We start from the raw sequence: 10,744 nt of genomic DNA, 5'->3' as shown, positions 1-10,744 counted from the left end.
TGGCATTAAACAGCTGTTGACACTTTCAGCTGAAGTTTGACAAATTAGCTAACATCTCTGTCTGTTTGCATTTAAATGTTATAAAATATTAAGTATACATTGCTTGATCTGTAGTGCAATACAGATAGCAAATAAAAAGTTAATATCTAAATTTTACTCCAGATTGCGCCAGTGACCTTTTTAAACACCTAATGCATTGTAAATACTATTAAACACTGTTATAAAACCAATCTTAAAGAACAAAACTGTAAATGTTTTCACATAAGAACTCAAAACTGGGGGGATTCCTTGGCATTTTAACAGTGGTTAATGGAAACATGCCACTGTTAACCAAAACATGCCTCAATGATCCATTTTTTCATAGACTATAGTCCGAATAATAACAAGATTTCTTTAATGCAGTACCTTATAAATATTTTGGGATGTTGCATAAACTCAACCTGTGACAGTGTCAGACTTTAGACGCTGCACTAATTAAAAGGAGAATTAGAGCTGAACTCAACATTTTTATTAACTAAATCCTTCTCTCCATACATACGTTATGTGTAGAAAACTCGGTTGCTCCATCATAATTTGGGATCGTGTTTGAATCATCGTAGTGCACTCAATTGTGCACCAGATGAGAACGCCTTTTTTTATCTAGATGACATTTTTGTAGTCTAGATGTCTCTGATGTAGAAACATGCAAAGAGTTTGTTTGAGCTTCTCCATTGAGAAAATCATTGCTGTAAATTAGCCTAATTAATTGCTTAATATTCAAGCCTAAGTCTGCACTTTCTCATGAGAATGAAAACTGTGGGGATGTGCACTCACTTAATTATTGATGCTAGCATATGTTCAATATTTTAAACACTTCATTTATGAAATCAAATTAATGTATCCTGCTTTTATGAATCCAAAAATTAAAAACATATCTGATTTTAAAAGTAATATTTATAACCTTAAGATTTTACAAATTTGTTTAGTAGTTTTCCATGGCAAACAAAGACAAATTGTTATTTATAATACACTTCAGAGCTTTCAGAATGATTCTATTGAAGTATTTGGAAAAATGTTTGTAAATTTTTGTTTTTAAGGTTGAGAGAGTGCCTTTTTATTGAATTTGATTTGCTGTTCGCAACCGCATTTTTTATCGCGATCGTCGATTAAGGACAATTCATTCTTCCAACGTTGAACACCATTTGTACAGAAACTAATTACTGAAACCACTAATTTTACTTGTTTATAATAACATTTTAACGAGAAATTAATAAATGACATGATAACAATAACTTGGAACGTTACTGAATAGTCGCATTGTTTAATCATCGACAATCTCGATAGTGAACTGTTCGAGACGTTATCCGATTGTTTTGCAGAAAATGTATAAACGACTCACCTGTTAAACTCACAGATTATACTGTCGTCTGGAGCCTACCAGTTTGGGAGGGAAAATGTATTTTCTGATTTCTGAGTTTCCTTTATTTAGCTCTTATGTTATATATCGTACAACTACTCGTCTTGTCTTGTTTCACTTTCAATAAAAAAATAATAGTCTGTTCTTTCGTTCTTTTGCTTACTTCACGTTTAAGTTGTCACTAATAGATCGATCCGATCATTTTGTTTGCGACCGGATTATTTATCATATTAAGATGTCACTTAACCTAAAATAAATTTACTTTCATATTGATTTAATTAATTTCTTATTTGATTTAGATTTAAAGTAATTGAAAATTACTACAAACTGTAGGAAGTGAAACAATCTCAATCATAATTTCAGGATAAGTGCAAGCAAAATCAGAAAAAAAATAGGTGAGTTTGGATAGTGAATAGGTTATAGTTTACTAATAAGTTAGTAATTAAAGTATTAAACCATTCACGCCTTTGTCTGAAAAATCAATTGCCCGAATCAAGCAGAAATGTAAGATGTTTATAAACCTCACTCTCAAAATACACTACATTTATTGCCCAAATAAGTTTGATATTACATTGAATCCAAATAAAGTATCAAAGGAAGGCTGCATGATAGCCTAGTGGTGGTGGCCTCTTATTATACTGCAGCCCGAAGGAATCCTGTGATGTCAAAAACTGGTTGATGCAAATAACCATACTAGCTTATTAGAGGGCATTATCATGATGAAGAATCCAATTAACTGCCATGCTTCCAATAGACTACAATTGGGTTTGATTTTTGTTTTATGGATAACAATATGGGAGTTTTACTGCTCAAACTCATTTTGTGAAAAGAAGCTTATAAAAAAAATACTTTAAAGTAAATTTTTAGTAGTATTGAAACAAACCCCACAGAATTTTTTGTCCTGTTATAATCGGAAATAACGTTAAAGAGGAGAGAGTTATTATTTCCACACATATGCTGATTTATCGTTATCAATGCTATTAATAATAAAGAGGTCAAAAGATGAAGTTATGGGTAGGGTCCAATAAGCGGACCCGGTTTTTTATATCGAAGAATATAATCATCGATACCTAATATTCGCATATCGAATCATAGACTATCAATCGATATAAAAGTAATAACAATCATATGTTTTAAATGAAAATGTGAATTTAATGATGTAACAAATAACCTTTACCATTACCTTCTTTTTTGCATCTGAAGACGACCATGTACCGACGTGAAACTGGCCATAGATTCCATCCATAAAAAGAACGAGTACGGGAACTAGTTCCTAAATGAATCCTAACCTAGTTCATCAACTCAAACCATACAAAATATATATTTAATTAATAACGTGATGATAAGTACTACAAATAAAGATTTTAAATGAACAAACAGTACTTTTATGATAATAATCCCCTTTTTATAGCCGCAATTTTCAAGACTATACTCAATTAAAAGGCAAGTTTTGAGAAACCCTATAAAAGGGCCCATACCTTAAAAACGTACGAACCAATTTTGATAAAAACTTTCTACACACACTCACTACATGGTCTACTATACTAAAAAACAAGCCTCATTCTTAGGCCACGCCTATTTCCGGAGCTACATCGATTTTACAGGCCAAGTGCTGACAAAAAACCAATCTATGGACGGCCATATCTCAAAAATGTACGAGCCAATTTTGATAAAAACTTTTCTGTACACATTCTCACTACATGGTCTAGTATACTAAAATATAAGCCTCATTCTTAGGCCACGCCTATTTCCGGAGCCACATCGATTTTACAGGCCAAGTGCTGACAAAAACCAATCTATGGACGGCCATAACTCAAAAACGTACGAGCCAATTTTGATAAAAACTTTCTGTACACATTCACTACATTGGTCTAGTATACTAAAATATAAGCCTCATTCTTAGGCCACACGCCTATTTCCGGAGCTACATCGATTTTACAGGCCAAGTGCTGACAAAAACCAATCTATGGACGGCCATATCTCAAAAATGTACGAGCCAATTTTTGATAAAACTTTCAGTACACATTCACTACAACATGGTCTAGTATACTAAAATACAAGCCTCATTCTTAGGCCACGCCTATTTCCGGAGCCTCAATAACTTTATAGGCCAAGTGCTGACAAAAACCAATCTATGGACGGCCATATCTCAAAAACGTACGAGCCAATTTTGATAAAACTTTCTGTACCCATTCACTACATGGTCTAGTATACTAAAATATAAGCCTCATTCTTAGGCCACGCCTATTTCCGGAGCTTACATCGATTTTACAGGCCAAGTGCTGACAAAAACCAATCTATGGACGGCCATATCTCAAAAACGTACGAGCCAATTTTGATAAAACTTTCTGTACACATTCACTACATGGTCTAGTATACTAAAATATAAGCCTCATTCTTAGGCCACGCCTATTTCCGGAGCTACATCGATTTTACGGGCCAAGTGCTGACAAAAAACCAATCTATGGACGGCCATATCTCAAAAATGTACGAGCCAATTTTGATAAAACTTTCTGTACACATTCACTACATGGTCTAGTATACTAAAATATAAGCCTCATTCTTAGGCCACGCCTATTTCCGGAGCCACAATAAACTTTATAGCCAAGTGCTGACAAAACCAATCTATGGACGGCCATATCTCAAAAATGTACGAGCCAATTTTGATAAAACTTTCTGTACACATTCACTACATGGTCTAGTATACTAACATATAAGCCTCATTCTTAGGCCACGCCTATTTCCGGAGCCACATCGATTTTACAGGCCAAGTGCTGACAAAAACCAATCTATGGACGGCCATATCTCAAAAACGTACGAGCCAATTTTGATAAAACTTTCTGTACACATTCACTACATGGTCTAGTATACTAAAAATATAAGCCTCATTCTTAGGCCACGCCTATTTCCTGGAGCTACATCGATTTTACAGGCCAAGTGCTGACAAAAACCAATCTATGGACGGCCATATCTCAAAAATGTACGAGCCAATTTGATAAAACTTTCAGTACACATTCACTACATGGTCTAGTAATACTAAAATACAAGCCTCATTCTTAGGCCCACGCCTATTTCCGGAGCTCAATAACTTTATAGGCCAAGTGCTGACAAAAACCAATCTATGGACGGCCATATCTCAAAAACGTACGAGCCAATTTTTTGAATAAAACTTTCTGTACACATTCACTACATGGTCTAGTTATACTAAAATATAAGCCTCATTCTTAGGCCACGCCTATTTCCGGAGCCACATCGATTTTACAGGCCAAGTGCTGACAAAAACCAATCTATGGACGGCCATATCTCAAAAATGTACGAGCCAATTTGATAAAACTTTCAGTACACATTCACTACATGGTCTAGTATACTTAAAATATAAGCCTCATTCTTAGGCCACGCCTATTTCCGGAGCTACATCGATTTTACAGGCCAAGTGCTGACAAAAAACCAATCTATGGACGGCCATATCTCAAAAAATGTACGAGCCAATTTTGATAAAACTTTCTGTACACATTCACTACATGGTCTAGTATACTAAATACAAGCCTCATTCTTAGGCCACGCCTATTTTCCGGAGCTACATCGATTTTACAGGCCAAGTGCTGACAAAAACCAATCTATGGACGGCCATATCTCAAAAACGTACGAGCCAATTTTGATAAAACTTTCTCTGTACACATTCACTACAATGGTCTAGTATACTAAAATATAAGCCTCATTCTTAGGCCAACGCCTATTTCCGGAGCTACATCGATTTTACAGGCCAAGTGCTGACAAAAACCAATCTATGGACGGCCATATCTCAAAAACGTACGAGCCAATTTTGATAAAACTTTCTGTACACATTCACTACATGGTCTAGTATACTAAAATATAAGCCTCATTCTTAGGCCACGCCTATTTCCGGAGCTACATCGATTTTACAGGCCAAGTGCTGACAAAAACCAATCTATGGACGCGGCCATATCTCAAAAACGTACGAGCCAATTTTGATAAAAACTTTCTGTACACATTCACTACATGGTCTAGTATACTAAAATATAAGCCTCATTCTTAGGCCACGCCTATTTCAGGAGCTACATCGATTTTACAGGCCAAGTACTGACAAAAACCAATCTATGGACGGCCATATCTCAAAAACGTACGAGCCAATTTTGATAAAACTTTCTGTACACATTCACTACATGGTCTAGTATACTAAAATATAAGCCTCATTATTAGGCCACGCCTATTTCCGGAGCTACATCGATTTTACAGGCCAAGTGCTGACAAAAACCAATCTATGGACGGCCATATCTCAAAAACGTACGAGCCAATTTTGATAAAACTTTCTGTACACATTCACTACATGGTCCTAGTATACTAAAATATAAGCCTCATTCTTAGGCCACGCCTATTTCCGGAGCCACATCGATTTTACAGGCCAAGTGCTGACAAAAACCAATCTATGGACGGCCATATCTCAAAAACGTACGAGCCAATTTTGATAAAACATTCTGTACACATTCACTACATGGTCTAGTATACTAAAATATAAGCCTCATTCTTAGGCCACGCCTATTTCCGGAGCTACATCGATTTTACAGGCCAAGTGCTGACAAAAACCAATCTATGGACGGCCATATCTCAAAAACGTACGAGCCAATTTTGATAAAACTTTCTGTACACATTCACTACATGGTCCTAGTATACTAAAATACAAGCCTCATTCTTAGGCCACACGCTATTTCCGGAGCCTCAATAACTTTATAGGCCAAGTGCTGACAAAAACCAATCTATGGACGGCCATATCTCAAAAACGTACGAGCCAATTTTGATAAAACTTTCTGTACACATTCACTACATGGTCTAGTATAACAAAAATATAAGCCTCATTCTTAGGCCACGCCTATTTCCGGAGCCACATCGATTTTAACAGGCCAAGTGCTGACAAAAACCAATCCTATGGACGGCCATATCTCAAAAACGTACGAGCCAATTTTTGATAAAACTTTCTGTACACATTCACTACATAGGTCTAGTATACTAAAATATAAGCCTCATTCTTAGGCCACGCCCTATTTCCGGAGCTACATCGATTTTACAGGCCAAGTGCTGACAAAAACCAATCTATGGACGGCCATATCTCAAAAAACGTACGAGCCAATTTTGATAAAACTTTCTGTACACATTCACTACATGGTCTAGTATACTAAAATACAAGCCTCATTCTTAGGCCACGCCTATTTCCGGAGCCTCAATAACTTTAATAGGCCAAGTGCTGACAAAAACCAATCTATGGACGGGCCATTACTCAAAAACGTACGAGCCAATTTTGATAAAACTTTCTGTACACATTCACTACATTGGTCTAGTATACTAATATACAAGCCTCATTCTTAGGCCACGCCTATTTCCGGAGCTACATCGATTTTACAGGCCAAATGCTGACAAAAACCAATCTATCTAGGTTATGTGCTGAAAAAATCTAATGTATTAAATCAACTCACCTGGAAAATCGTAGAGCATATTTAGGTTAATCTTCGTATACATATTGTAGCCACTTTAACAGAAAATTGCGTGCAATAATCGTCATATTTATAGTAATGAAGACTAAACCGGTTTGAGCTTTTTATTTGCAAGAACGGTAGGAGGCTAGGGATGTTGCGATATTATAGATATCAATATATATCGATTATTATCGTTTCGATATGTCCTATTTGATATCGATATAAGTTATCCGATATTACCGTGATATCGGAAGAAATATACAAATATTGTAGTTTTTGATATCATATTGAATGAAAAGTTGTAATTCTTTATTATTTTGGCTTTATTAGTATGTACAAAAGTAAAATTCAAACAACTTACTTTTTTTTCAGTTGTTAAATGCAACGCCAGCAAAGAAATTAACTTTGCAGATTAAGTAAAAAGTAACAAGACGATGCTTGGTTCAGTTTAAGCATATATAATATAATTGCTTTTTTAAAATGTAATTGTTGTTTTTAAAACTCAATTTAGATTCTTGTAGATGTATATTGAAATGTAAAATTGTAAATTTTTATCCTTACTTTTACAATTGTTTTTTAATAATTGTGCTTCAAAATGGTTCTTAGTTAAAACATGTTAAATAGAATAATTTAAGGAATTTCTTTTTTATCTTTAAATCATGTTTTAGGCTATAAAAACAAACCCGATGGGGTTGTTTATGAAAACAATTGTAGTATCACTAGATAAAGGAATACAACTAGTGATACTACCAATTAACAGTTTTTTCCAATGCTCCACGATTCTACATATATTAAAACAATACTGAGAGTGGGTCAGCTGCTAAACTTATCACTACGGCAATAGTTTACTGGACCTAACACAAAAGTAATCATGTTATTTTGGTAATAGGTTATTGACAACGTTGTGGGCTAAATGGAACGGCGGTATAATACTCGGTATAATACTCAGAACCTCATTTTATACCAAATGTTAGATCCTGTTAGATATCCTGTTCAGAATTTTACTACAGTTTTTGTACATTTTGTTTATTATATTTATATTTATTTGTATCTCAATGTTAATGTTAATCTTAATCTATATATTTATTTTAATTATATTATTTATTATATTATCTTAATCTATTTATATTAATTCTTTAATGTAAAAATACTCAATTTTATATAATGTAATATTTATAATGTTTTTATTAAAAGATTCAAGCAATATAAACAGCCTTTAACTTTTTTGTAAATATACCTAGAATCCACTGGGGATGCATTTGGTGGTAGACATGTTAAAATCATAGAATACTGATTTGAAATACTCGTACTGCATTGGTCCCAATCTCATTTAATTCAATTCAATTCAAATTAACTTTATTCAAGACTCATGCAATGTACACATATAGTATAAATACAGAATAGCGTCAACCATTACATTACAATATCCATTTAGTGACTACATAAATCATTAAATAAAGAAGTTTGCCTCAAAATGTTATGTAAATGACAACACTGATTTTACAATTTTGTCACTATTTATAATATGTCATATTAATTAATATATTTTTGGATGAGCTAAGTTACCTCAAAATATTCTTTAAATGGGTATACTGATTATTCAATTAAAAATGATTTTAACTTTGTTAAATATGCAAATTTGTGAAATTTAAGAAATAACAAGAATTTGGATCCTATAGCTGTGGGTTTTTTATTAAAAGGTTTTTAAGTTATGTATACTATCTTCATTTGATTTCACAAGCATGATAGTTTGAAAAATATATAGACCATATACGGTAAGGATTCTTAATTTAGAAAAATGCTGTTGGTAAGCGGTAATAATGGTTTGGAGATTAGCGGAAAAGACTGTTTTAATGAGGTGATTGGTATATATCATCAATTCCTGTTGAGAATTTGTTTTCAAAAGCCATTACAATCGTTTTAAAAATTCTTTCATCAACCTCTTTAAATTTGAAAAAAATTAGGCTTGAGGCGGTTTTTCATGACCCGATTGATTAACAAAATCTTTCTGAATATTTTGGAAGCACAAATCTATCAACAACACTTATAAAAAAAATCATTAAATATATTACCAACAAGAATTTGGTCTGATATGGATGTGCCATCCCGGACTAATTGTATGGTATCAGTGATCTTGGTGGGTGCCATTGTTGATTTCATATTTTATAACTTTCCCAAGTTGATTTTTAACTTATTTGTAGATTTCTTAATTTTACTGTAAAAAAACCTTTTTTTGTCGTTGTTTATTTGAATTTTAATTTTCAATTTTCAGTTGCTTAATTAATTGTTTTAAATCGTTACCTTTTATTCACATAATGAAGAGTATTTTGTACACCAAGAATTTCAAATAATTGCCCATCATGGTCTGATATACATGTTATAAGGCCAGATGTTTTTAATCTCTTAGTTGTAATATTAGTGAGGAAGTTATCCATGCTGGTTTCTTCTGACTCGGAGGTAACTCTAGTAGGAAGATTTACTTTATAAACTAAGTTATAAGAATTTAAAATACTAAAAAAATTCCTATATGTACTGTCTTTGTTCAAAACATTGATGTTATAAATCTCCTGCTATGATAATATTCTTGAATTTATCATTTAATGTATTACATAACAAATCAAGTTACTCGGCGATACTGAGTACAAACACTGGGATACTTGAAACCAGCATTATTTCCTTACTGTTCACGTTTTTAAATACTAGAACTCTAAATCAGTATTTCATATTTGTAACGTTTTAAATACTAGAAGACTTTAAATCAGTATTTTTAACGCTGAAAATACTGAGTATATTTCCCTAATAAACACTGTTTATTTAATTAAACACAGTTTTATGAGTACTTCCGGACTAGTAAAGTAATCCGTACGATAAAATATTTGTACCTTGTAACAGAGTACTAGATACAAAGTAACCTGTTTATCTGTATTTTTAGTTCTCAGTAACCGTTACAGATACTGTAGAAAAGTAACCGTTACAATGATTACTGAAATACCGTACTCACCGCGAGTGGACAGTGGTAGCTCCGGCATTTAGCAGTGAACCGTTCCTGGCGTAGGTTTAATTCAATTTATTGTGTAGTGTTTAAAAAGTGTAAAAGTAGTGTGTTAAAGTAAAAGTAAAAGTTGTTGTGTTAAAAAGTGTTTTACCTACAAGTAAGTTTATCTTACAGTTACTTTAAATGAATGTAAGTATACTTAATAGCAATCTATTTCGGTTCAAAAAGGTTATTATTAATTAAATGTATCACAAAGGCCAGGATCAAACATCACAATGAGACATATTTTCATGTGACATTGGGTGACATTTTTTATCTTTTAAACGTATTACTATTTCTGTTTGTTTTATCTTGAGGTAAGTGTTAACTGACCATTTCATAATGTAGGATATTAGTAACATAGATATAAACGGTAGGAAGGTTACAACAGAAACACTGCAAGTAGATAAGAATGAAGTTTGGGTTTGGTTTGGAAATAGTGTAAAGTGAACACATTTTTTACTTCTTTATTCTTTTTACCTATACGAGTTTTTTTTCTTTCTTTAGTTATACTTGTTATTTTAGTTTAAAAAAAATTCTTAACCTACAAGTTCAAACATTGATGGCTAGGTGCATTTCCATTGTAATTTCTGTTATTATTTTAGGGGTAGGGTCCGATAAGCAGACCCAGTTTTTTAAATCGAAGAATGTAACCATCAATACCTAATATTTGCATCTAACATCCTGGGGACTATCAATCAAACAATCAAAATAAAAGTATCTATAATCCTCTATAACAATAATGTGTTTTAAATTTGATATGGCCGTCCATAGATTGGTTTTTTTGTCAGCACTTGGCCTGTAAAATCGATGTAGCTCCGGAAA

At 33.2% G+C, this 10,744-nt stretch overlaps 1 protein-coding gene across 1 annotated transcript in view; it reads left to right on the top strand.

Annotated features, from left to right (window-relative positions):
• The first annotated feature begins 1,511 nt into the window (after positions 1 to 1,511).
• Positions 1,512 to 10,744, top strand: part of LOC124362166 (ATP-dependent DNA helicase PIF1-like) — a 31,579-nt gene continuing 22,346 nt past the window's right edge. The window contains exon 1 of the mRNA XM_046816413.1: positions 1,512 to 1,791. The gene's annotated coding sequence lies outside the window, so the exon portion shown is untranslated. The remainder of the gene's footprint in view (positions 1,792 to 10,744) is intronic.

Source organism: Homalodisca vitripennis, chromosome 5 (assembly GCF_021130785.1).
Source record: "Homalodisca vitripennis isolate AUS2020 chromosome 5, UT_GWSS_2.1, whole genome shotgun sequence".
NCBI lineage: Eukaryota > Metazoa > Arthropoda > Insecta > Hemiptera > Cicadellidae > Homalodisca > Homalodisca vitripennis.
This window is presented reverse-complemented; position numbering and strand designations above follow the sequence as displayed.